At 39.4% G+C, this 26,053-nt stretch overlaps 1 protein-coding gene across 4 annotated transcripts in view; it reads left to right on the top strand.

The window, feature by feature from the left end:
• Positions 1–26,053, top strand: part of TFEB (transcription factor EB) — a 1,305,476-nt gene that overhangs the window by 656,980 nt on the left and 622,443 nt on the right. Inside the window, exon 1 of one of the 4 annotated variants that reach the window (XM_044076759.1) lies at positions 5,118–5,178. The exons of the other annotated variants lie outside the window; for them this stretch is intronic. The gene's annotated coding sequence lies outside the window, so the exon portion shown is untranslated. Of the gene's footprint in view, positions 1–5,117; positions 5,179–26,053 lie in introns of those variants that run through there. 4 annotated transcript variants of the gene reach the window in all.

Here is a 26,053-nt window from a genome sequence, read left to right as displayed (position 1 = left end):
ATAAAACACGCTAAACGCTTAGCGTGCTGATTTAGCGCGGAGTTGCCACTGTTGCACACAAGAGCAGCGGCGGTTAAATAAGGTTAAACTATTCAGGCCACCTAAATTACACTCTTCAAATTTTCCCTTAAAACTACCTTCCTTGAGCTGTACTGCTGATCTAACCAGCGTATCCTATAACTGAAAGGTTCATCTCTACTTGATTCCCAAGTAGACTATTCTCTATCTGTAAGCCTAGCACTTACTCCTACAGTACTTGCATCTTGATAAAGCGCTCTTATTATAGATAGTACCCCACCAGCCTAAAACCCACTTCCCCCGGAGTCCTTTGAAAGTCTTTTTATCTACTACTTCTAGTATGTCGAGGGATCAGTTGCTAGTGTCCTCTCCTGCTCAACTGGTGAACCTGGGAATATTGAGGCAATGTTACAATTGCCTCATGTACCTGAACAATCCTCTCCTTCTCCCACAAAACACAAATACATGTGAGAGATGCAACTATACGGCCAAACTGGAGGCTGAGCTCTCTCAACATAGGACTGGCAAGACCAGACAGGAGGAGAAGGAAACCACACACAATACATACCCAGTCACACATAGTACCATCACAACTTCAAATCCTACACATAATCACACAAAGACATACACGGAGGCTCTGATCAAAAATCTACCAAAACAGCAGAGGCCACCAAAGCAGACACCCAAACTACCACCTCAGGACCCAACACATGCAACACATAGACCACACAGTCAGAGTGTCAAACAGTCACAGCCCTTAAGGCCAAACACAATGCCAGACACACTTGTCATTGGTGACTCCATAGTCAGACACACTGACGTCCCGCTCACCAGACTGAGTAAGGAGAAGATCACAGTAAGCTGCCTGTCGGGCGCTAGAATCCGCCACATAACGCAAGCACTCAGGTCTCTCAACAGCAGGTACAAGTACGACTCAGTCATTGTCCATGCTGGTGTCAACGACCTGAGATGTACCTCCTTGGACTACATGAAAAGGGACATCGAGGAGCTCTCTGATTATGTAGCCCAGGCAGGTATGACCCTGACCTTGAGCAGTATCTTACCTTCACCTAGAATGATGCCACAATACAGTGATAAGATGATCAGCTTTAATAATTGGCTTAAATTCTGATGTCATTCAAAGGGGATCCAATGTCTGTCTGCCTGGGATGACATGCTGGACAAGCCACGCTGCTTCGCAAGGGACGGCTTGCACATGTCACCCTGGGCTTCCGGATATTGGCAAAGGCTCTTGCCACCCCCAAAGTGCCTTTTTTAGGCAAGGCTCAAATTCTAAACCTACCACCCTAGAACACCAAAAAGAAAAAAAACTAAGGGTAATGCTGCTCAATGCCAAACATCTCAATCTCAAGATGCACGCACTCGAGGCCCTTCTCAATATGGAGAACATCGATGTCTGTGCTGTGACAGAAACCTGGTTCAAGGCTCCTGAGAGCACCCCAGCACTAACAGGTTTCACCTCATATCATGCGTTCCGGCCCCAAAATCCGGACAACACCAAGAAAGGAGGGGGGGTGTCCATATTCATAAAGGACACCCACATCTCAAGGTTGGTGGCAACGCACGATGCATCGGAGACCATCCAGGTGCAATTAACCATAGGCAAGACTGCTCTGCAATTTGTAGCATGTTACAGGCCTCCCTCTCAAACTCAGGAACCTCATATGGCCTTCCTGAAAACATTGGAGGATAAATGTATCTCCAAACACCATCATACTAGGTGACTTCAACTACCCTAATATAGACTGGGAACACTACTCAAGCCCAAACACTCTAACCCAAAGATTCCTGGAGTTCATAAACTCAAATGCCATGGAACAACTAGTCACCATCCCCACAAGAGGAGAAAACATACTTGATCTCATCATCACGAACATGGGATCAAAATGTTCAACACCGGAAGTATACCCCTCACTGGTGAGATCAGATCATAAACTAATCTCGCTGGAGGTCCTCATCCTGCCCCCACCTGAAATAAAAAAGACCACAGTGAAAAACTTTTCAAAAGCCGACTTCACACTTCTAAAAACTAGTGTGGTCTCCTTTAAGGCCCCTGAACCAGTGGTAAACATTACTCAAACGCTGAATCACTTACAAATGCCTTCTACCAGCACCTACAGGACTGCATGGATCAGGCTATCCCAAACAAAACTAAGACTCTCTGTACCAAAGGCAAGCGTCCAGTCTGATGGACCCCAGCCATAAACAAGCTCTACAACAAAAGGAGGAAGCTACTACAAGATAGAGCAAAATCCTTGAAAGGTAAGACACCTTTGATCATCATAAGTAAAAAACTAAGAGCTCTCATAAAATCATCCAAGGCAAATTTTGAGAGAAAAATCACCAAGGACTCAAAAGACAATCATAAGGCCTTTTTTAGCTATGTTAGAAACCTAGGAGGAAACTCCCAGATATGCTCAGAATTAGTTCAAAATGATGTGAAAATTACTGAACCTTTACACATTGCCAACATACTGGCTGACAGGTTCAGTGCAAACGTCTCCTCCCCTCCCCCCCAAAAGGAGAGATATCTATACCAGAGGATTGTAGCCCCCCAAACATCTCCATCACCCAGGTGAGAACTGCTCTCACTAAGGCAAAAAACACAGCATCCATGGGACCGGATGGTGTCCCCGGCTGTGTGCTTCACGAACTCAACGAGGAATTAAACCCACAATTAGGACAGCTGTTTAATCTTAGCCTCACCTCAGGATACGTACCCAAGGAGTGGCGCACGGCGACTGTGGTCCCACTTCATAAGGGCGGTGCCTTCACCGACCTTGGAAATTACTGCCCCATTAGCTTGACAAGCCTTATCTGCAAAGTCGTGGAGAGGATCATAATGGAACTCATAAATAAAGACATAGGGAACTTGCAGACTTTGGATCCAACCCAGTTTGGCTTTGTCAAAGGCAGATCCTGCCTCTTAAACTTGGTTGACTTTTTTGAGACAGTCACCAAGGCCATTGATGAGGGAAAGGCAGTCCATACAGCCTACCTCGACCTGGCAAAGGCCTTCGACACAATACCCCACTCAGGTATCATCGAAAAACTCATCAGCTTGAATGTAAACCTATACATCACAAGATGGGTTGCAAACTGGCTAAGTGACAGAACCCACAGGGTCAGAGTTGCTGGAGCCATGTCAGACTCAAAGCCTGTCACTAGTGGTGTCCCACAGGGCTCAGTCCTGGGTCCACTCTTGTTCGGCATCTACTTTTCTGAAGTACAAGCAAACACAGGAGGGTTATGGCTGACAAAGTTTGCAGATGACTGCAAACTGGGCCATAGTTGAAAACACATCTGACACAGATATCCTTCAGAAGGGCCTCACAGAAATGGATAACTGGTGCCAGAGTCATGGCCTAAAGTTAAACGCCAAGAAATGCATAGTCATACCTTTCGGGAAAAACAAGGTTACCCCTAGCTACCATATAGGTGGCAATCCACTGAGCACAGAAGAAGTCATCAGGGATCTGGGGACCCAGGTTGACAGTAGCCTTTCGTTTGACACTCATGTTGCTAAAGTAGTTAGGAAAACCTTCTATATTGCCCACCTGATCATGAAGGTATTCACATCTAGATCAAGGGAGGTCATCGTCCCCCTGTACTCATCACTCATTAGACCTATGATTGAGTACAATGCCCCGTTCAGAATGTATCTGACCCGACACCTGCTGCAGCTTGAAAGGCCCCAAAAGTTCCTCACCAAAAGGATAAAGGGTCTCAAAAATATGTCTTATGCTGCCCGACTGAAAGAACTCCAGCTCTATTCAGTCTCATACCGCTTGCTCAGAGGCGACCTGTGCCTGACTTATAAGACCATGTCAAACCCAGATTTGATGAATATGCTTCACCTCAAAAAATCTAGATCCCTCAGAACCACAAGGGCGGGAGACTTAAACCTTGACACGGTTATAAATAGAACGTGCTGGAGGGACAGATTCATCACCCAGAGACTCTCTATGCTGTGGAACAAAATCCCGGTACATGTGAGGCAGAGCACCTCGCTGGCCTTGTTCAAGAGGAATCTTGACCAATGGATGGGAGATCGCAGATATACCCCAGGGATTACTTCATTGTCACTGCTTGGCAAAAGCACAGCAAAATAATAGGCATAGTTTTTATTCAAACTAAAGGGGTGGCGAAAGCCACATAACTATGGGCTAGGCTTATAAATGCCCTTGGGCAGATAGCCTAGTATGAACATATGAAGAAGATTAGTGTGGCAATTGGTATTAGTTTTTGGTTTGGATGCTGCTTTACCTGTTAGCTGATTTAACTTTGCAGACGTGCACTGGGGGTATAAATTGTATGACCTGATACATTTTTTGTGTGGCTTTACACACTGATAAAATTAATTTGTACAATGCGGATTCAAACCTATGCTTTAGAGAATAAACATTCTTCCACATAAGTGATTTTTTCTTGCTACAGAAGAAGCGCTTGTTGAACATCCTCATTAAGTATATATAAATACACATAACATTGTGAGGGGTTACCATGTATGTGTAACCTGACAAGATCTTGGTTTATACATTCATGAGTGTATGAGTATTAATGAGGTCTGATGGCCATCCAAGGCCAGAGAAGACAATTATAATTACAGGAACATAATAATCAATGCACTCTCTGTCACACACACAATTCATATAAGCTCCACGGAAATATATACTTATTAATTTATAATTATGTTAATTTTTTTTTAATTGAGTGGACAAGCATTAATAAAATTGTGAGTGTGCTAGATTAGAACCCAGGCTTACCTGTATTGCAGCCCTACACTCACACCTGCTGCCACAGAACAGATAGGGAACAGCTATATATTTTCATATGCATTAAGGATGTGTTCTGAACCCACTCAACATTGCTTGGTGTGTTTGTGCAGTGGCAAACCATACAGGATACAATGTATCCATTTTGAAATTGTCTGCAGTTGTTCTGGATCTGAATGTTTTGGAGAGAAGGTTGCTAATCGCTGTTCAATACTGCTTAGTGGGTTTGCAAGAAAAAATGCAGCGATATATCCATTTTGAAATTGGCTACTGTCTGCTTCCTTTCTGCAGGTGTTCTGTGTGCTTCTTCTGTGGGCCATTAGACTGTGTTTGAGTGAAGGCAAGTGATGCACAAATGTGACAGGTAAAGCTTACCTTGTTTTTTTATCCATCTAAGCAGTGTTTATTAGGTTTAATCCTTAAAAGATAAATGTGGGACTTGAGCCATGATATACAGATAGTATATACTGTGTGGTTCATTGTGTTTACTAGGTGTGGTTCATTGTGTTTACTAGGTGGGCTACACACATATTTGATTCAGAGGTGTAATTTATGCAGTCTATAACAGAGAAGTATGTTACATGAAATTTATTTAATTTATCTATTTCACAGTGTTTATGCTGCACTCCATGCAGATATTATTAAAAAAAAAAAAATCAAACAACATTACAAAATAAATTTTAGCACACATTACAGAATTTTACACAAGTCTGGATTTGAGCCGTCACACCAATGAACCTACAAAACACAGTGTGGGTGTCTTATCCCTCTTTACCACAGAAACAGCTTTGCAGCAGGAATGCAAATCATTGTGCATACAGGCAAGTCCCATTTCTCCCACAGTATTAAGACATATGACACTTGTACACTCTCAGTTGTTTATACATGTGTTAATTACAGATTTAGTGCAATGATTGATTACACAACCTTTTGAGTATTGTTTGCAGCAATGCGGCTCTGTCTTCTCTTTGTATTGTGTTCATTCTTCTCTTATCTGAGCAGTGATCTCAGATATACAGTCTGAAAGGCATTTTGTACCATTGTCCTTAAAATGTATGATAATATTAAATGGCAGTAATGTACAGTTTTCAGCAAAGCAGGGCAGTTTGTATATTATTGAACAGAAACTGAGAAGTGTGTGATGCTCGCTTCCATTTAAAACCCTGATACAGTTACTAGTACACTTTGTAAGTGTATCCTTGCTGACACCCACTGCAGGTAAGGGAGTCTGAATTGTGTGTATTCCTTCTTCCTCCCAGTAACCATTCACAGTTGCAATCCATTAGCAACAAACATTTGAGGTAGTGCCTATGCTAGGTTTACATCTGCTACACAAATCCAAAAGTTTGATTCAACACTTCTAATGTTCACACCTCATTTGCATCTTCACTGTGCTCAGAGGCATGAGTCTACACCATAACAAGGTAACTATGTTGCTAGGGAACTTGAAAGTGAGAGGACTTGTGTATTTGTAGAACAGGAGTGGTATTCCTTTAGATTTATCTGCACAGAAGGCTTCTTATGTTGCTATATGGTGTGCTTGTATTTTTCAGGTACATGCTAGATTTGTTCACATGCTATTGAAGAGAACTGTTATAGTCTCTGACCCATTGTATTGGAGTTATTCAACAAAAATAATGAAGTTTTTGCAGACAAAAATAAAAAAATATATCTTTAAAATATGTAGAAAAAACTATTTTATCAATGTATTGGAAAATGTATACTTGAAAATATTTGCACAGAATTTTTTAACTCCTCACAAGGTTGCTTTAATTTCTAAAACAGAGAAAATGAAATGCTGGAGATGTAAGGAGATGTCGGATGCAAATTGGGTTCTTATGATTATAGAATGTAAAATGATGATTCCCTTTTGGTTAGAATTTAGAAATTTTGCAAAATGTATTGTGGTCTGATAATTGCATTATTATAAATTATTTGATTTTATTTAATGCCCAATCCCAGATTCTATACCAATGACACAAGTGCCTCTCCTTTGGTCCATTCTGGCTATAGCCAGGAAAATTTATTACAAAAAAATTGGAAGAGTAAAAATCTCCTCTCTCTAATGAGTTTGTTATTTTAGCTGAGAGTGTAACAAAGAATTGCAAACTGTCCATATGAGAACATCGAATGTTACATTTAAATATTTATCTTGGCAAAAGCTTAATGATCTACTAGAGAAATATTAATGGTTAAATTTATTATAGCATCTTGTTATGGACATTGTATATCGTTGTTTGGTTTACTATCAAATGTGGAACATCACCTATGTGAAACTGGGATGGTTGAATGTGTCTTTTCCAGTTTCTGTAATGCCATTCTGAAAAATGTTTGATTGCACATTAGTGAATGGTAGTGTACATTCGTCGTTCTGATAATGGATCACACTACAGTGGGGATCGGGAAGTTTACCCTTTTTCTCACTGTAGTGTGATCTCAGGGTTGGAATATATAATATGCAGGGGGTGTGGGGGGTACAGGGGAGCTTTCCCTCTTGTAAAAACATTACCAGTAACACTGACATTTGACATTGGAACTTCCTGTGTTGGAATGTTGATTCTGTGGTTACCATTTTCGATATTTTGGTAATTTTGCATTACCAAACTTAGAAATCGAATTCAATCAAAAGGTGTAAAATTGTATTGATTTTCCACATTTTGATAGTAAACCCGTTATTTGTTTTGTTAAACATTCATTTTTCTGGTTTCAACTTTCAGAATTAATAAAAAGTTTTTGAAAGAAATAGAGAACTGTTTTTTTTTTTTTTAATATTTTTATTCATTTCCAAAAACAAGAAAACATGAATGCAGGTTATTTATGACAATGAAGTATTTACAAATTATTTAAAAAGGTAGGCTAAAACCTCTAAACAGATATCAAACATTAAAACCAAAATAAAGTATTTACAAGGGTGTCTATTGTTGACATATAATTGACTTTCTATACAATTGTTTCCTGATTATAATCTACTGCAGTCATTATTCTCCAGTATTTCAGTTACTTTTGCCATGCTACGTATAATGATGTAGTTCTTTCAGTTCTTCCTTTAATAGTGTTCATTTCAAATTGCCATACTGCTGACACCATATTCATGAATTGCTTAAAAGTTGGAGAAGCTTTGGATTTCCAGTTTGATGTAATGTTCTTCCTTGCAATAGCTAGGAGAGTCCATAAGATTACATATTTTGTTCTTGGCACACAGTTGGGTACAGGTACATTAAACAAAATAATAGATTTGGAAATCTGGACTTTATCATTGAATACCATTTGCAGAAAATAATTTATTTTATCCCAATATGGTTTAATCAAATGGCATTCATAGAACATATGTTGCCAGTCTGCTTTTATTGATAAATCACATCTCTAGCAGCCAATATTTTTCTTAAACATAAGTTCCATTTTATGAGGGGTTACATAAGATCTGTGTATGAATTGCCACGTAAAAAGTCTCCAATGTAATGAAAGTGATGTCTGCTTTGGAGAGAGAAGAATTAGTTTTTTATCTCTGTCATTTGGCACATGTCCATTAACTGATCTATAATAATTCCATATTTTGTCATTATTATGCATTTTTATTTTTTGTTTGTTTTATAAATAGATGATAAGTATCCCTTTCCAGTAATGGGTTGATTCGTTAGTAGTATTATATGTTCTATAAGGTTAGGAACATTTTGTCTTACTGATGGTTGCATTGTTTCTTGTTTGCTTAATATATACTGTCTTAATTCTTGTACATGTAACCACGAACTATGTTCCATATTTAATTTCTGTTTAATCTGGTCTATTGTCAGAGGTTTTGCATTAGGGGATTAAACTGTTATCTGTATGCACTTCTTACACTTCACTGTTGGCACAGGCATTTTTGCCATGACTTTTGCACATAGACAGCCTTATTAGCTATCATTACAGGTGTTATTGTTAAAATAGTTAAAAGTAAAAAAGAACCTCGGAGGGTCCACAATAAAGCGTAAGGACAGCTGTTACTTCAGATGTTTAATAAGGATATTCTCTCCACAGTATAAGACAGTACAGCACATAAACACATTAACGCTAAGCATTAATGTGTTGATGTTTATGTGCTGTACTGTCTTATACTGTGGAGAGAATATCCTGAAGTAACAGCTGTCCTTGCGCTTTATTGTGGACTCTCCGAGGTTCTTTTTTTGTTTTTATTTGATTTTAGTGCTTTATGGACCCTTTTTGGCTTATTTGTGGATTGATTTGTTAAAATACCCTTCTTCTTGGCTGGGGTCTATTTACAGCAGCTGAAGCATAGACTTGTGCCTGTTGCACATAAATATGTATAACAGCAACTGCAGTGTTTATGTGTAGAGTACCTTCTGTGGCTGTATTCCAATAGGTTTTGGAATTTTCAGGGAAAACCTACACTGAGTTGACATGATTGCTTTATAGCTTGTTGAATACCTCCTCCATCTTGAATTGGTTGATTAGCACACAATTCAGCTGCTTGTGCTGTTATTCCATGATGAGTACCATGTGTGTGCGGCTCTACATAACATGCAGAGCTGCTTACTGAATACAAAATGGTGTGCTATCATGTGTGCATTGTGCCATGGCATGCACATGGTCTTAGTGCACCATGTAGGCTTTACTGAATCCAGCCCCAAGACTATTATGAATGCAAGCACAGTAGGTATAAATGTGGAGAAAATATAACTGATATTCATCATCATAACTGTCTGAGATTAAGCTTGTAGATAAGTAAATAAAGCAACTCTGTCATAAGAGATAGAACAATGTTCTAAAGAGTTTATAAACATCGGAATCAATTATTTAAAGCTGTCACAGATCAAAAAGTGTAAGAACAGTTTTTGAGTGTGGTTTTTAACTTGTGTGCTTCTTGGGTTTCTAGAAAGTGATTTTAATTATTTGCTAACTGATTAAATGGACAGTTTTAGATAACCTTTTCATACTCTACATGAGCGAAAGGCAAGAGATATACAAAACAAAATCAAATACAGTTACCTGCATTCTCTAACAATTGTTAATGTAAATGAAGTAACAAGATGCCACATTTTCAGATGCCTACATTGGGACACAAATGCATGACCCAAATGGTAACATTATGGGTTTGGACAGGAGTTTAACAAGGGGAATGATTTGACAATCATTGCTTCTGGCAAGAGTAAATCAAGACACCTGTCACATGGTCAACCAGCAGCCCTGTCATGTAAGATACTACATAACCTTTGCATAATCAGTTACACAAAATACATCTCAGAAGTGCTTGTACAGGAAGGTGATTTTATTAACCAATCTTATATTACGGATACCCCAGACATATCTGCACCACTTCACCACGTCACATAAAACCAAATATTCCTACATGAAGTTTTCATTTGTTAGCTTTAAGAATGATACACATTTTAGTACATGAACAAGAACAGTATTTTACAAGCAAACTAAGCTGCACTCTCCCTGCAGTCATTTTTTTTAAATTTTGAAATACTTGAGATTTGATATCCTGCAAAGAAATATGTTACAAAATCTCATAGAATGGGATTTGACAAACTGGTAACTGAAAGCATTAGTTCTGATCTTAGCAACTCTACCCTGCAGTGATTTTTCAGCATCAGTCCTCTTATTTATCTTTCTCTCTCTCTCTTTTAACTGTATTGACATCACACTTTGCATATTGACACGAGTACACATTGAATTATAAAAGAGAAAACAAACCATTACAATTGTTTTTCCTTTGTGTACATTATACAAGTATGAATCTTTGTCTTTAAGTCCTCTTATTTCATAGTAAGGAGAGCAGTCTCCTGGCAAAAGAATTGGACGGAGAAATGTTCATCACTTAGGAAACCTGCAGATTTAAAGCAAGAAGGTTAGGTGATTTCTTCAAAAGCTTTTGGGATGGGTTCATTTAGCATAGGGGTTAGGACTCTGAGCTTTAGTTCCTGTGGTCCAGGGTTTGATTCCCTCAGCCCTCGTTTGCCTACTGTGCAACCCTAACCAGACAATGCTGGAGGGCAACTAGTAATTTGGGCTAGGCTTCTCAGTGGTCCCTTGGACTGCAAACCTAGTAACCATCTTTGAACCTGTGAATCATCAGCTTTGTTGACCTGCAGTTTCAATCTGAGTGGGGCAATGAGAGTGAATGTCTCCACTGCGGTTCTTATATCACTGTTTGAAAAAAAAAAAAAAGTCCTGGTTGAAATCCACCAGACCTGCACCCCAAAAATAAATTTAGCATTGAGGAACAGTAGAATGAATGCTTCTCACAATGCTGTTTCTCTTGAAAAAAAAATGCATCCCTATTTAATGAGTTGTCTTATCTTCCCCCTACGAGTGTAAACCATGTTGATGTTTTTTAGTAATACTTGAAACTTAGAATACCCAGCTCAAAAGTTCAAAACTATTAATATTAAGTATATGTTGGAATCAGGAAAAGAGAAGGAGGGTAGTTCCATTTGTCCATGTACTAACAAAAAAGGTACGTTCAGCTGTAATAATTGTAAACAGTGTAGGTTCATCAGTAATTCATCCTGTGTAACAATAAGACATTCCAAAGAAACATTTTGGGCTAAAAAATATTACAGTTGTAACAGCGAGTATGTAGTTTATGTGGCTACTTGTTCAACATGTGGAAATTATTATATTGGAAAAACTAAAAGATGTCTTAAACGTAGGATATATGAGCATTGTTTGGCAATAAAGAAGGAGGATAGAATGAATGTACTATCAAGGCATGCTATGATGTGTAATGAATTTAAGAAGTTTGAATTTTTTATTCTGGACAATGTAGAAAAAGCATTATTTGTTGGTGATTTAAATAACATATTAGAATGTAAAGAAGCCTTTTGGCAACTGTTACTGGGTGCAGATAGAGCCCCAGGTTTAAATGAAGTCATTAGTTTAAATTTTTTTTTATTGTATAGATAGGTCAGAAATATTTATTTTAGTATTAGAAAACAATGTCATTATATTTATGAATGAGAAGTTTTTACCACAACAGTTTATACATACATATACAAAATGTTATTTAATCATTTATGAAATCAATTAACATGTCATTTCCTGTTTTAGTTAATTATTTTATTATAAAAGGAAGGGTGGGCTGTGTATTTTTTTGTTTCTGAAGAAGATCACAGTATTAAAAAGTGATTGAAAGTGCTAGTTCAATGTGTCCGAATTTGGTTTATTTGATGAACTTTTGAGCTGGGTGTTCTAAGTTTCAGGTGTTTCTTTTTGGTTTCTCTACGTGTTTTTTAATAATACAGTCAACAGCTGTGATAAGGAGAGACATTGCGCTGGTTTTTGTTTTAGAGAAGGCTTGTATTCCAAATTGCAGATTAAAAAAAAAAAACTTTTAGTTGCAGAGCTTGAAAATGGCTTAATTTTTGAACAAACAGTTAGTTGCACTGCATATGTCAGCATGGATGCTGCCATCTTCACAGCATTATATATGAAGTGAGCAGGGCAATGTACTTTTAGCAGCAAGTTACACTCGGATTTCTCATAGTCGAAGCTCAGTTGTATACACTGATACAGAAGCCCATGACAAAGAACAATTTTATAAGACTGATGAAATATGCTCAGTTACAGCTGTAGCAGACTCGGAGGGTCTTCAGACAAGGTGAGACCACCAAATACTATTCCCTTATCTCTGAAAACTCTCACTGCCAGTGGGAAGAGTTTTATATTGTCTTTGTTCAAAGAACCAGAGGAAACAGCCAATGAAATCTTTTTCTCATAAATGTTTTTTGCAAACCTGATTCTCCATACAGTGGGCTGGAAAGCTTTTGGCTGCACTTGAAGGAACTGTAGAACAAATTTTCCTTCACTACATGATAACATCAGCAGAACATTCAGTTTTGATCCATCCAGACTTTGTAGCTCTAGCTCACTTGATTATGCGATGACCATTTGTCACTTGCCAGATCATGGTTGTTATTGGCTGCTAAGATCAAGTTCGAAATGAATAAGGTAAACTATCTTGGTCTCTGTAAAATGCAAGATGCCAGCTATGCGAGGGTTAAATGTTTAAGTTGAAACATAAGGAGGGGACAATGATTGGTTAATAATGTGAAGTGCTTTCTTTTAGAATTGCTGCCCTTATCTGAAGAAGTTCCATTACTAAGTGAGACGAAAAGCATTTAATAACATTTTATTTTCCATTTCCAGTGTTTTATATTAGTTGCTTTTTATCAAAAGTGGATTTTGCTTGTCCGTCTGCTGTGACTGATGTCTGCTCTTGCTGCTGTACCTTGATGAATCACGTCTTCCTCTGTGTGTCAGTCTCTCTCACTGACGAGGTGTGCAAGAAGCTTTCAAAATGTGATTGTATAAGTCGCACCACATCTGGAAGACACTTTGATTGAGGAGTGCAGCTACTTACTGTTTGAGCATACAGTCCCCGCAGATCATTTCACATCAGTTTTGATCTGATATATATAGAAAGTCAACTCCATAAAACATGAGCATTCTGTAATAAAACATAAAATTCAGTCATCATTAATTTTTTGACCATGATTGATACAAACTACCTAACCAAATAAAAAAATATAAAAAGCTGTTAAGATTTACAGATGAGTTAGTTAAAAAGGAGTATACGTTTATAGTTATTGTGTATGTAAACTTACCATAACAGTAGATGTTTGATTGATCACTGCTGCTAGCTGTATCAGTTATATCATAATAAGAATGACAGCCAGCCAGCTTCCAAAGCTTGAGGGAACTTTTCATGCTCCCAGTCTGTCAGCTTGGGCTGACTAAAAAGACATGTTTGGGTGCCAAGCCCTTCAGGATTCTTGCCAATAGAGAGAGGGAGGCTGATCTCTGAAAGGACAATGCTAGGAACAGTAAAAAAAAAAATATGTATTTACACCCTGGCATAAACAACACACCAAAAAAAAAACAAAGGGAATGGAGGAAGGGGGAAGCTACTGCTGCAGTGATCAAACATTTGCTGTTATGGCAAGTTTACTTACACAGCGGTACTATGTTCATTATATTGATCAGTACTGCAGTAGCCATATCTATATGGATGGATTACCTAATTTACTACATTTGGGAGATGGAAGGAGAAGAGTCTACGAGCCCCTGGAGAATGGTCCTAGCAAAGCCTGATCTAGACGTAGAGAAAGAATCAAGCTTATAGTGCTTTGTAAAAGTATACAGAGGGCAATGTCATTGCTTCTAGAATATGTATAGAATTCAACTCTTTCCAAAAATCCATAGAAGAAGCCAAGACCCTGATAAAGTGGGCCTTGAGCCCGCCTTGGAATAGTTTTATTGTGATGAGTACAACAAAGGATTGCAGCCTTAGCCAGCTATTTGCAAATAGTCTGTTTTGACATAGATTGCTCCCTCTTAACCTCACAAGAAATGAGCGATTGATCTGAAGATCTCAAAGATTTAGTTCTGTCAGGGTAGTACCGGAGTTGTCTATGGACAACCAAGATGTGGGGTATCCTTCCTCCCTCATTCTTAGCTGGAGGAAAGAAAACGAGGAGATGGATAGTTTGACTTAATGTAAGCCTGCATACCACTTTAGGCAAAAATGTAGGATTAGTTCTCATGGAAACCTGGTCTCTGTGCAAATGAGACAGGGTTGCCTCACCACTAGAACATGCAACTCAGATACCCGTCTTACAGTGATCAGTGTATGTGGATGTTGTCAGGTCCCATGGATGCTGTGCTCTTGGTGTTGGAGAGTGTGTTCTTTACCTGTGCCATGATTACAGGAACTTTGCATTCTTCCAGTATAGCGATGGGCCCTTTAGGGGGTGGGGGTGGGGGGTAAAGTTAGCACTGAACTTATCTGCCAGGATGTTGGCAATATCAGTTGTTTTTGTATATCTAGTGCCATTGTGCTGTAACTCAGAGCAGATCTGAGTGTTGCCTTTGAGATTCTTGACATAGCTATAGAATGCTTTGTGGTTGTCTTTAGAATCAGTGGCGATTTTGTTTTCGTAACTAGCTTTGGAAGATTTTATGAGGGATCTCCGCTTCTTACTGAGGCTGACCAGGGAGTTCCTCCAATCATGGGATTTGACTTTTTTTTTTGCAACAGTTTCTTTCTTCTGTTGTAGAGTTTGTTTATGGCAGGGGACCACCAGATTGGCTTCCTTTATTTGGAGGATAGCATCTTGGTTCTGTTAGGGATAGCATGATCCATGCACTTGTGTAAGTGCTTATAAAGTGCATTTGTGTAGGATTCAGCAGTTGTACCTCTATTGTCTGTCTGCATGGGTGTCGTGAAGTTTGCCACTTCTGTCTTAAGAAGTGTGAAATTGGCTTTGGAGAAATTTTTACGGTGGTTTCCTTAATGGGGAGTGGGGTGGGATGTGGATGTCTAGGGTGATTTAGCTTGTGGTTGGATCTGACCAACGAGGAATTGACCTTTGGTGTGAAACACCGGTCACCCATGTTGGTAATGACCAGGTCTAGGATACTGCTGCTCCTGGTGGAGGTGTGGATAAGTTGATCCAAGGCATTGGAATTTATGAATTACAGAAAACATTGAGCAAAAGACTTGGTACATGAGTAGTTTTGCCAGTTAATAGTGGGGTAGTTGAAATCACCCATTATTAGGGTGTTGGGTTGTACCCTAATATTTTCCAGTGTATCAAGAAATGAGGAGTCGGAATCCTGGGGCACGGTGGGGGATCTGTAGTAAGTTACAATTTGGATTGCGGTCTTGCCGAGATTTAGTAGCACTTAGATAAATCTTGGATGCATTATGCTGAGCAACTAGCCTGGAGGTGTGGATATCCTTAATGAATATGGACATGCCTCTGCCTTTAGTGTTTCAGTCCAGGTTAGGTGGCCAAAAGGTGAGGTATGAATTATTGCCTGGTAATGCAGGGGTGCTGTCTGGAGCATTGAACCAGGTCTCTGTCACTGCACAGATGTCGATATTCTCCATTTTAAGGAGTGCCTAGAGTGAATGTATTTTGAGGTTTAGACTTCTAGTATTGAGTAGCATTACCCTCAGATTTTGCTTGCTTGTACCTGTTAAGATGGCGAATTTGTCATTTGAACCTTGCTTAAAAAAGGCACTATAGGGGTGGCAAGAGGCTTAGCCAGTATCCGGAACCCCAAGGGTGACAGGTGCAGGCCATCTCTGGCAAAGCATTGTGGTCTGTCAATCATGTCATCCCAGGCAGACAAATATGGGATCCCCTTAGAATGACACCAGAAGCTTAGCCAGTTGTTGAAGTCAGTCATTTTGTCTTTGTACTGTGGTATCATTCTGGGTGATGGCAGGATGCTTCTCAGGGCTAGGGCCATACCTGCCTGGGCTACAAGATCAGAAAACTCCTCCACGTCTCTTTTCATGTAGTCCAGGGAGGTACGTCTCAGGTCATTCACACCAACATGGACAATGATAGTCATATTTCTACTTGTTATGGAGTGACCTGAGTGCGTGCGTTATGTGGCAGATCCTGACACCTGATGGGCAGCTGACAGTAACTTTCTCCTTGTTTGCCTGGTGAGTGGAACATCAGTGTGCCTGACTATAGAGTCACCTATGACTAGAGTGTTGGGTACGTTGTTATGCCTTATGGGCTGTGGTTGAGTGGCACACTGAGTTTGTGGGTTATGTGTCATTTGGGTTGTGTTGGGGGGGGTGAAGGTTGCTTGCGTTTCTGCTTTGGAGATCTCTGTTGCTTGAGCAGATTTTTATTGAGAGCCTCCATGAATGTAGGTGTGTGTTTCGTGTGTGTTTTGGTGGTGTAGGTTTTGAGGGACTATGTGATGAGTGTGGAGTGGTGCAAGTGTTTACCGTCTCCTCTTGACTGTCTAGTCCAGTCTTAGGTGAAGAGAGCTTTGCTTCCAGTTTGGCTATAAAAGTGCAGCTCTCACAGGTTGTAGTGTTGGGTGGTAGGAGGAGAGGGTTGTCTGTGTACATGAGGCAATTGTTGCATTGCCCCAAGATGCCCAGATTCATCAGGTAGACAGGAGAAAACACCGGGAGCTGACCCTTAGATGCCTGGATAGGTGCTTATTTATTAAGTACTAAAAACTGTTTTCTTCTAGACAAGTGCGGAAAGTTGAGTGCTTTAGTAATTTGTAGCTTATTTAGTGCTTACAACGAGTTCTGAACAAGTGCTGAGCTCAAAGGAACATATTTTAGTGCTAAAACTAAAAAGCTGACTAGTTCTAAGGGAAAATTTGCAGAGTACACGTTATGGCGCCGGAAATAGTTTAACCCTAGCTAAGCGGCGATGCATAGTGTGTGTGTGTGTGTATATATATCTATCTATATATATATATATATATATATATATTTTTTTTTTTTTTTTAAATATAACAGTAGCAAATGAGCAAACTGATTTAAACAAATTAACCATTAAAAAGCTAAAAACTGAGCCCTGTTCTAGTAGTCTTCGATCAGACAAGTTCTAACTGCACACTCCTGCCACTAGGGTGCAGGGGAACCTTCTCCAAAAAAAGATGGTCTGGATTAGTGCTCAAATTATACAAACAAAGCTAGATTCAGCAGGTTTGAATTTGGTCTATGCTACAGCAAACAAGGCATACCAATTTCAGAAAGAAACCGTTCAAATAAGCAGGCACAATAATCCTTTAACCAGGAACTCCCAGCTCAGAAGGGCAGAATCTACCCTCTACTACCATAACAGTGCAGACCACACCTTCTTAATGTAAAATAACTGTCCCAAAGCCCAAGTGCTTAAACCAGAACTAATACACTTTTAAAATAACAGACACTAAGCCTTCAATCAGCAACTCCCAACTTAGAAGGATGTAAGCTACCTGTCCTGCCACAACAGTGCAGACCACAAATCTTCTTAATGTAAAACAACTGGTCTGAAGCCCAAGTGCTTCAACCAAAGGCTTAGAATAACAGTTACAATTTAATCAGGCTACTAACAAGCAGTAATAAATGCAGCAGAATAAATGCAATTAACTACTTTTAAGAACAAGCAGCAAAAGCAAAATAAAGTAGGAGGAAACACAAATACAGTAAAAGCAGATGAATAAAGTGCAGTTTTTTTATATAACAATAGAAAATGAGCAAACTGATTTAAACAAATTACCCAATTAACCAGGAAAAAAGCTCAAAACTGAGCCCTGTTTCAGCAGTCTTCAATCAGACAAGTTCTAACTGCACACTCCTGCTAGTAGGGTGCAGGGGAATCTTCTCTAAAAGCGATGGCTTGGATTAGTGTTCAAGTTATACAAACAAAACTAGATTCAGGATGCCTGAATCTAGTCTATGCAGTCTATGCTACCGCAACCAAGGTGCACCAATTTCAGAAAGAAACCGTTCAAATAATCAGGCAAGTAAGCCTTTAACCAGAAATTCCCAGCTCAGAAGGGCAGAATCTAGCCTCTCCTCTCACAAGAGTGCAGACCACAAACCTTCTTAATGAAAAATAACTGGCCTGAAGCCCAAGTGCCTTAACCAGAACTAATACACTTTTAGAATAACAGACACTGAGCCTTCAATCAGCAGTTCCCAACTTAGAAGGACGTAAGCTACCTGTCCTGCCACAACAGTGCAGACCACAAACCTTAATGTAAAACTGGTCTGGAGCACAAGTGCTTAAACCAAAAGGCTCAGAGTAACAGTTGCAATTTAATCAGGCGACTGACGAGCAGTAATAAATGGAGCAGAATAAATACAATTGAGTACTTTTAAGAAGAGGCAAAAGCAAAATAAAGTGCAATTTTTTTTTTTTTTTAGTAGTAAAGTGCAAGGAGAGAGGAAGGGGGAGCAGAAGAAAAATTCAAGGTTAAGAATCTAAGTGGGTTGGCCTTTTCAGATGTTCTCTCTGTATTAAGTAGAGTGAACACCAGACTGGGAGGGGTGTCCCAGATAGAATTTACAGTAGGAGCGTGCAACTGCAAAGCCACCAACTATAACACCACTACAAGAATAGGTTGGGGGGGTGAAAAACAGTTTCAGGACAGGTGACAAACAGAAAACAATGCAGTTTCAGGACAGATGAGACACAGAAAACAGTGCAATTTCAGGACAGATGAGAAACAGAAAACAATGCTAGAAAATATATAAAATAATTCAGTCAGGCAAAATTAAGACAACGCAGAACTCTGAAAGGTTAAAATGCCAAGAAATATATTTATCAGTCAGCGATATATTTCCAGATTGTTTGAGAATCGCACTGCAGACAGAACACCAGGAGTTTCCAACAGTGGGTATCATGAGACTCACAGATACCATGAGACCCATAATCCTGAGGAATTCCCTCACAGTAAATGAAATCTAAGTGGAAAACCTTAGATCTATTTTCTTGTGGAAAAAAGGTCTTTGAAATGAGGTGTCTAGCTATCGCTCCAAGAAAGCAATCCTGTGAGGTTGAGTAAAAAAAAAAAAAAAAAAAAGACTTTTGAATGAGCTCTTGAAATCCCAGCTTGTGTAACACATCTCTCACCCAAGTGAGAGATTGCTGACACCATGAAAAAGGCTGTGCAAGGATAGGAAAGTTGTCTAAATATGGAAAACTGGATACTGTGCAGCCTGTAATCATCTTTAACTGGCGCTAGACACACCCTTGATGCCATGCCTTTACTTAAAGTTCAGCAACACAGAAGGATTTCTAAACTACTATAGCTACCTGGTGATCAAAGTTTAGGTTACTATCTATCTGAGTTCCTAAATCCCTCACCAGTGGGTCTACTTTAGGGGTGTGCTATCAATATTCTAATCTGCATGGATATCTGATTTACTAAAGGGTATGATTACACATTTTTCAGCATTTAGTCTCAGACCATGGTTTTGGTACCAGTCATTTGTCTGGCCTGTTTGCTGGATATTAACATTGTTTGGGGATTCAAAGTCAAAGTAAACTTTATTGTCATTCAGAAATCACACCAGTGCAAAAACTGAACGAAATTCCTTATCTCCAGACTCGTGTGCAGACAACATATAGACTATTTTCACAGATATTTGAACATGTAACACCCAGTTATTACATCAAGGACATGCAGCTAGACTAATATTGCACATAATTAGAAACACATTTTAACACTTTTTGAACTGAACACTTGCATGAGACTTTAGTATTGCACAGGTACTTGGTTAAGACATTGCAATGATCCTTGCACAGAAACAGACATTTAAGTATTGCACTGTGAACATTAAAGGATTGCACTATGAACCTTAGAGTAGTGTACTATGGTTAATTTATGAATTTGCATGTAATTGCTCCCAGCTTACAGTCATTGGCAAATATGGTGAGTCAGAGGCCCCCATGTGGGATACCTCTAGTAACCAGTTTCTTATCGAAACTGGATTCACCTGTTTGTACAACGTGTCCTGCCAGTGAGCCAGCTTGCTATCCACCTGGTGATATAGGGGCTTATGCCTAATGCAATAAGTTTATCTGTGATCCCCGAATGGGGCACTGTATCAAAAGCAATGGCCAGGTCTAGATAAGTGGTGTGTACTATTGTACCCTTGTCCTTGGCTCTGGCGACTTTGTCGAAAAAGTCCATCAGATTAAGCAGTCAAGACCTCTCTTTGACAATGCTAAATTGGGTCTGGTCCAGTGTTTGGAGATTTCCTATGCTATTCTTGATCACGCCCATGATGATTCTCTCCATGGCCTTGCGGATAAGACTGGTCAAGCTTATGGGTCTGTAAGTACCCTGGGTAAATTGATGGGTCCCCTTGTGCAGAGAGAAGACTGTTGCAGTCCTCCATTCCTGTAGGACAAAGCCCATCTGGAGGCTGTGGTTAAAGAGAGTTTCTAGTGGGCCTGATAGAGTCTGTCTTAATCTATTTAAGAAGCATCCTGGAATGTTGTCAGGATCCATGGAAGCTGTGTTTTTGGCTTTAGCAAATGCAGTAAAGACCTGTTCCCTTGTAAAGACAGATAAGGGGTTGGTTGCGAGTATTTCTTTGGGTGTAGTAAGAGCTGATGGGGTGGGGGGGGGGGTTGAACTGAACTAGTCAGCCAGCAGGTTTGCTGTAGTTTCAGGCTGGGTGTAAGTGTTGCCATTCATAATTAACTGGGCAGATTGCTGAGCATTTCCTCTGAGGTTACGAACATAATTTAAAAAAAGCCTTGTGGTTATCTTTCACCTGGGTGGCTATCTTTGCCTCATAGTTTGCTTTGGTAGATTGGATCAGCTCTCTAATTTGTTTAGACTGGTGAATGTCTTTTTGCATTGTTCTTTTTGCATTGTTTTGTCCCTTCCTTATTGGCTTTGGAGAGGATTTGTTTTCCTTTTCTTGAATAGCCTATTTACGTTAGGGGTCTACCAGGGTGGATTATTTTTGTCAGTAATCATACATTTGATTCGGACAGGTACTGTCTTATCTATACAGGTATGAATGTGATTGTACAGTGCTTTTGAGTACAACACAGAGTAGGCTTTAGTGTCAACTGGGTTTGGAGGGGCTTGGAAATTTAGTAATCTGTCACTTAGTTTGAGGTAACTGGCACTGACAAAGTTCTTAATGGGTTTGGAGTTTGATGGAGATGCTAAGTTAGTTTTAATACTAAAGGAAATCATTTTGTGGTCAGATTTTACCAGGGAGGAGTTAATGCATGGGGAGGGAGCAGGTCTAGGATATTTCTACCCCTAGTTGGGTAGCTAATTAGTTGCTCCAGGGTGTTTTTGTTGATGAAGTCCAAAAATCTCTGAGGAAGTAAATTATAGGTCATATGTCTCCCAGTTTATGGAGGGATAGTTGAAGTCACCAATAAGTATGGCATTAGGCTGAATGTTAACAGATTCCAGTAGGTGTAGGTAGCAGGTGTGGTTTTTCAGACTGATGTTAGCGGAACTGTAGCTAGCAAGGATATGATAGGGGGTTGCATCTATAGTTAGTTGACATGGAGCAACTCAAGCAAGTCATGTTGTTGGATCAGTCTAGCAGTGTACTTGTTCTTTATGAACACTGAGACACCTCTCTCTGTTTTGTATCCTGAGCTGACAGGAATCGAAATGTATGAAAGAGGCATTGTAGCTTTTGTTAACCTGGGTGCTCTCCATGGTTCTGAACCATGTTTCTGTGACTGCACATATGTCTGAATTCTCCAGGGTGAGGAGTGCTTCCAGGGAGAGCATTCTCTTAACGTTGATCAGTAGTACCTTTAGATGGTGGTGTGTTTTTTTTATTATGTTGGAGGTTTAACAACTTGGCACAGCTTAAGAAAGGCACTATGGGGATAACATTTTTGTCAGTATCCAGAAGTCAAGAGTTGACAAGTGCAAACCACCTCTGGCAAAACATCATGGTTTGTCAATCATGTCTCCACAGTTGACAGATATTGGATCCCTTTGTTGTGACAACAGAACCTAAGCCAATTTTTGAAGGCAGTCATTTTTTGCTGATACTGTGGCATCATTGTTGGTGAAGGTAGGAAGCTACTCAAGGCTAGATTCATACCTGCCTGGGACACATATTCAGAGAGCTCCATCGTGTCTCTCTTCATGTAGTCCAGTGAGGTACATCTTAGGTTGTTTATGCCCACATGGACTATGATTGTGTTATACTGGTACTTGTGGTGTAAAGACCTAAGTGCATGGTGGATCCTGGCTCCAGACAGACAGCTCACTGTGATCTTTTCCTTGTTTAGCCTGGTAAGGGGGACATCAGTACATCTTTCAATGGAATCCCCACTAACTGGAATGTTGGGTTGTGCGGTATCTTCCCTTATGACCTTGGAAGCAGGGCTAATATGATTTTCAGAGTTGTGTTGTGTGAGGTGATGTCCTTTGAGTGTGCGCAGGGCCAGGGCCACTGAGAGATGCTTTTAGGAACTATTGGATGTTTGCGTAGATTACATTTAAGTGGCTCCACATATATAGATCTCTGTGTTTGGTCCCAAGTGGTAGAAGTGAGTGTTTTGGGTGTAACACTGACAACATAGTTTGCATTTTTCATGTGTGCATGTGAGAGCTTTTCCTCCAATGACATTGTGTATCTACATCTCTCACATTCTGTAGTTGTCTGTTCTAAATTTAAGTGGATGCCTCTGAACATGAGGCAGTCACTACACTGCCTCAGGTTATCTGCATCCACCAGGCCACAAGCAGAGATGATGGGGAAGAGCCTATCCATTATACCAGATTAACAGAAAGGAAGGAGTAGGGGAGAGTCACTTAAAGGTCTAAGTGAGTGTATTTATCTTCCTATCCAGATTCAGAATCTTGAATTTCTTCAAGAAAATGGGTTACTCTTTTCTTTTAACAGAAGCTACCATATATAAAAAGGAACAATAACCTGAATTAAACCATGAGCCAGATCCAGTAAACTACTCCAGTCTAAGAAAATTTGAGAGAAGTAGATTCGGGTTTAGTTTTCCGTTTCTTTTTGACAGGAAAAATTGGGCCAACAGTGTTATTAACGGCAGCAGCAGCTTCCTCAGGGATGGGCACAACATTCTGGCACAACAGGGAAGTCTTCCATGTTCCCTCTCCCAGGACCAATAAGAATGTCTCTCCCTTCCTCAATGAGTGGACCGCAACAGCTGCAGAAGACGTGGTTTAACCTGGCTGATAGTATCTGTAGGTGCTACATTAGAGGGATCTGTGATAAAAAAAAAGAGTGGTCTGAGGAACAGCTAATGGCCAGAGCAGTTGCCCACCTGTGGCTGTGACAAATTGCTAGTCTGTTGTCATTTAAGCTGTTTGCTTAAGTTTTTCTTTTTGTGGCTGGAGGAAAGACTGGCCTCAGTAGCAGTAGTTTGTTCCATGGTCAAGTTGAAAATGGTACCTCTTTCCTGGAGAAAACAAGCAGCAAAAGCCAGAAAAAATGTCTTTAATAGTGATTTTTGTAGCACAAAAGCACAGTAATAATCACTTTATTTTAATTTTGTGGGCTGGCAAAGTGTTTTAAATACAATTTTTTTTCTAGAAAAATGTTTTTCAATTACTTTAAATAACTTGTAAACTGACAAGAAAAAATGTGATCATTTAAAAGTGCAATACAGTCTCATGACAGTCCATTAAAACACAAATTTTAGCTTTAAAATTCAAATAACTTTCCTGAACAGAAAAGAAAACAGCACAAATCAATCATCAATCCTGGAAGCCTCAGAGGAACGTAATCTTTGTCGGCAGGAAAGATTTGAAGGGCTTGGTGTCCCAACTTGTCTTTTTAGTCAGCCCAGCTTGTGCTGACTAACTGTTTGTGCTTGTAGAAGGAGCCTTGATGCTTTGGAAGCTGGCTGGCTGTTTTGTCCTTGGCAAGATATAACCCATGAAGCTAAGGCTACTGCAGCAGTGATTAATATGATGAACATCTTTCATTACATATGGCAATGTCCACTCATGGTTTTAGCACAGGATCTTACACTCTGTCACAGCGGGTCTATATTGAATTAGCGAACACTTAGAAAAGTGAACGCTAATTCATCAACCAGTTTTAAGCGAAAGCTTAAAATCTCAAACACCCGGAACAGCAATTTTTTTTCCCCAGGGAAAAAAAAATCGCTGGTCCACAAAAAAAAAAAAAAAACCTTAAAACATTATATAATGTGGGGGGGGGGCTGTGCCCCCCACACCCCCCTACTTAAATATATCAACTCCGAGATTGCACCACAGCAAAATAAATGGCGAACTCCCAAAACCGGCCCGGCGATTTTTTTTGCCCTGTAAACAAAATCGCTATTCAGGGTGTTTTGGATTGTAAGCTTTCACTTAAAAGGGATCGATGAATTCGCGTTCGCTTTTCTAAGCATTCGCCAATTCAATATAGACCTGTCACAGCGGGTCTCTGTCAAACTCCAGAAGAGTCGATCATCATCCGCTATGTAGCTTAGTACATTATTCTATTATTGTTGATATGCAGCAAATAGTAAGATTCATTAACTGTTGCCTTCTGAATTTAACCTTCTCCTCATAAGCATCCAAAATATGAAAATTTTATTTTGAAATTCATATCTAAACATCAAGCTGGTCATTGCTGTATTGTGGTTGGATATGCTGAATTTCTGTATCGTTTCAACATGACATTTTTCTGCTTTTTCCATGGTATACCTTGAGCATTTGCAGTTCTTATTGCTTTTTCTGTATGTGCATAAAATTATGTATCATGGCATTCATTTGCTGCCATAATGTTATCATATAACTAGCAAGGTAAACAACAAAAAAACTATGTAAATAAACTTGTCAGTTCATCAAAAGCAGCTCAGTGAAAGTCCCGGATCAGTTTTGAGACTACTCACTTTCCCCAGTGTTGGTGCGAATCCCCTCTGCAAAGGTGTCTGTGCTTCCCTACCTCCCTTACTTATTTATAAACATACCAGGATCCCACCAACTCTGGGTGAAGGCAGGAGTCTCAAATGATTGGGACTTTCCTTATGAAGTTCCTGTTTTAATAAATGGACATGATCGTGACATAACACTATATCATGGAGTTGCGGTACTTAGCTTTTTTATACATGCTAAATAATATACTCTAGTATGGCTGGCTCTGAAAAGCATCATATATTTTATTTAAACAGCTATATGGCTGTGTGTAACTGTCAATACAAGAAAGAAATGTTCAAAACTTAGAACACTTTCTTTCAAAAAGAATGATTTAAAATTCTAGCCCAGGAGATAAAAGGAAGCAATCCACTAATGGCAAGTCATTAATGAATTCAGCATTATTATTTTAGACTTTAAAAGTCTGATCTGTAATGTCCAACATATCTAAACTATTCAGAGCATCACAGATCAATCCCACTATACCTGACTGGTCTCCTAGTGGTAGCAAAAAGCCACCACTCAACAATCACAACTGTATGCTTGGTCTTTGGGAGAGTGAAGGTTTGCTGCTGGGTGTAATCCCATGCTGTTGGTTGAAAGATTCTTTTTTTTTCTTAACTTGAAAATTAACAGACAACCACAGTTTTTAGAATTATGTGGCATTTAAGATATAAAACATAATGAGCACTGACAGTGCAGTTCATATATACGAGCTAAAAAGTAACATTGATCATTTATTAGTGTTATCACAGCTGCAGTAAAATTAGTTTGATCAGTGAATGGAAACAGAGTCAGTGTTTGTTCTGTGGATGTCATCTTTTCAAACTTTAAAATGAAGATAATTCAATGATATCTCAGAACCCTAAAGCAGGAAAAAGTATAAACACTTAAGTGATGATAATGCCTTGGAGGGTATCCTGAATGGAATAGCATTTAACCGCTGAAACTGTATTTAACCATAACAGATTTGGAAGCCTAGCAAAGGCATATTGTTCAGTCTGTATTTCAATACTGTTTTCTACTTGTAAACTTGAATCCATAGCAGTAATCTTTGACTATTAGACCATGATGTT

This window comes from Protopterus annectens, chromosome 7.part0, assembly GCF_019279795.1.
Source record: "Protopterus annectens isolate FY-2018-M chromosome 7.part0, PAN1.0, whole genome shotgun sequence".
Lineage (NCBI taxonomy): Eukaryota > Metazoa > Chordata > Ceratodontiformes > Protopteridae > Protopterus > Protopterus annectens.
Note: the sequence above shows the minus strand (reverse complement) of the source record. Positions and strands in the feature narration are given on the sequence as shown.